Below are 2,711 nucleotides of genomic sequence, written 5' to 3' on the forward strand. Positions count from 1 at the left end.
TATCACGCTGTTCCTTCAGGTCTCCTGATAGGGTATGGAACATTTGTGATTGTTGTCTTAAAGGCTGATAGAATGCTTGTATGGACTATATCACGCTGTTCCTTCAGGTCTCCTGATAGGGTATGGAACATATGTGATTGTTGTCTTAAAGGCTGATAGAATGGTTGTATGGACTATATCACACTGTTCCTTCAGGTCTCCTGATAGGGTATGGAACATTTGTGATTGTTGTCTTAAAGGCTGATAGAATGGTTGTATGGACTATATCACACTGTTCCTTCAGGTCTCCTGATAGGGTATGGAACATATGTGATTGTTGTCTTAAAGGCTGATAGAATGCTTGTATGGACTATATCACGCTGTTCCTTCAGGTTCTTCAGGGACACACGGATGTTGGAATACATCGTGATGAGTCACAGGAGGGCGGGGCTAAAGGGGATCAACCAATAAGGAGAGAGCTCTATGGATGAGAGAATGGAAATGATAGCTAACAACTGCAGCCGATACATGGTCGTCTCAAGAGATAGTCTTCACCAAAACAACTACAGCAGAAGTATGGTCATCTCAGGATATAGTCTGCACCACAACAACTACAGCAGATATGTACTCATCTCAGGAGATAGTCTGCACCGAAACAACTACAGCAGAGGTTTGGTCCTCTCAGGAGATAGTCTGAACCAAAACAACTACAGCAGGATACATGGTAATCTCAGGAGATAGTCTTCACCGAAACAACTACAGCAGAGGTTTGGTCCTCTCAGGAGATAGTCAGCACCAAAACAACTACAGCAGGATACATGGTCAGCTCAGGAGATAGTCTGCACCAAAACAACTACAGCAGATATATGGTCATCTCAGAAGATAGTCTGCACCAAAACAACTACAGCAGATATGTGCTCATCTCAGGAGATAGTCTGCACCAAAATGGACGCTGTCCATTGTCGTTTTGAGCGCTTAGTTTTGTGAATAACACCAAACCATTCATGTTTCCTGTCATGGATGGAGCCTCTTCTGTCACAAGCATGCACACAAGCTTCATATCCAGCCCATTGTCTTTAAAAAAAGCAAAAATGTTCCCAAATACTAAATCGCCAGTTGTGTGGTTTCAAAGTCTGTGAATGGCCTTTTCTTTTTTGCCAATATCCAGGAAACACGAAGCGATGCTGCGGTAGCTCTCTCTTGGGCTGTGAATGACCGCACCGTGGTAGTAGGCCTACTGCTCCGGTTGTAAGATGCAAAGAAACTGTTCTTTTGCAGCCCTCTCTTGAGATCCCTCAGGGAAATTGGTGCGGAAAGTCAGGTGTTTTTCAACCCAGTGCCTCCGCAGATTGTAAACTTTAAGCACTGCAAATCAAACACATTGGTTTGGCGTTTGGATGCGGCGGTAAAATTAACCAGTATTTGTCAGTCCAGCCAGGGTTAAACTGACGGTTGTCTTTGTCAATTTAACGTTTCAGTGTTGAGACAGACATTGTGATAGTAGCTGATCTAGGCTACTACCTGCACAGCACGCTCTGCATTGTTTACGTGTTGCTAGTTTGGCAGGACCACGGGCTGGGCCACTCGGCGGTTGCTTCCGGGCCGCATGTGGCCCGCGGGCCACCAATTGAATAGCCCTGCTCTAGACCATCGCTCGTCTCTCACTCCTTCACTGAAGAAAACCAGTTCCTGGAGACAGTTTGTCCCCCATTCACATTTGTCTTTTCTAAAGACTTGTTTTGTTGAAGGACAAAGTTCACAGGGCGTGGACATCCCTGCAAAAGACATCTTCAACACACCGTCTAGCATCCAGTCATACCTTTGGTCTCCAAACACATTCCTACCTGTTGGCCAAATTATTTTCACCAGCCTCCCCCACAAAAGGAAATGCAATTGATTGCGATCAGATCAGTGATAATACCGATGAATAGTTCTATTCCTACTAGAAATAGTTCACTAATGTGTTGGGAATGAATCACATGTTTGATAAAAGTCACTCACTCATTATGGTAACATTGTTAGATAACACTGCTCTGCTAAATGCTACCCAGTCACAATGCTACACAAACAAATAATTAGAAAGGTTACCTTGTATACGTGAGGTCTTATTGTCTATATATATGTCCATATGAGACAGTTGTGTCCCCCGAGATGCCACCCTCGGACCATCTGTTTGGCTAGCTGCATCTTTCGTGTCTTGTTGTTCTTGGGATTTACTCTGAAATAAAAAAAACTGCAAATCAATACATTGCAGTCTATATACACACTGTTTTCACGAGATTGACTAGATATCATATGAATTGATAACGTTTCCAGTTCTGTTGTTGAAGCTAACGGGATGACATAGCTAGCTAGCTGAGTAACGTTACAGCTAAACGCTAGCTAGCAAACTATCAGGATTCTACTCAGCTGCAGTTAGCTTTCTTACTGAAAAACAATAAAGATTAACCTGACAAAGCAGACAAACATGCATGGTGAACTATAGATGTAGCTACATGACAACACAAGCTATTTATTCTAATGAAACAGTTAGGAAAATGAAACGTTAGCCCCTTTTACAGTTGATCAACACACAGTCAGCCTATGCTAGCTACCGGATACGTTAGCATTGCAAATGTTATTGTTAGTGACGAAATCATACTTACAGCTTGGGGTTGGGATGACCAGACAGTCATTCACTCATTCATATATATATATATATATATATATATATATATATATATATATATATA

This window comes from Etheostoma cragini, chromosome 16 (genome assembly GCF_013103735.1).
Source record: "Etheostoma cragini isolate CJK2018 chromosome 16, CSU_Ecrag_1.0, whole genome shotgun sequence".
Classification (NCBI taxonomy): Eukaryota; Metazoa; Chordata; class Actinopteri; order Perciformes; family Percidae; genus Etheostoma; species Etheostoma cragini.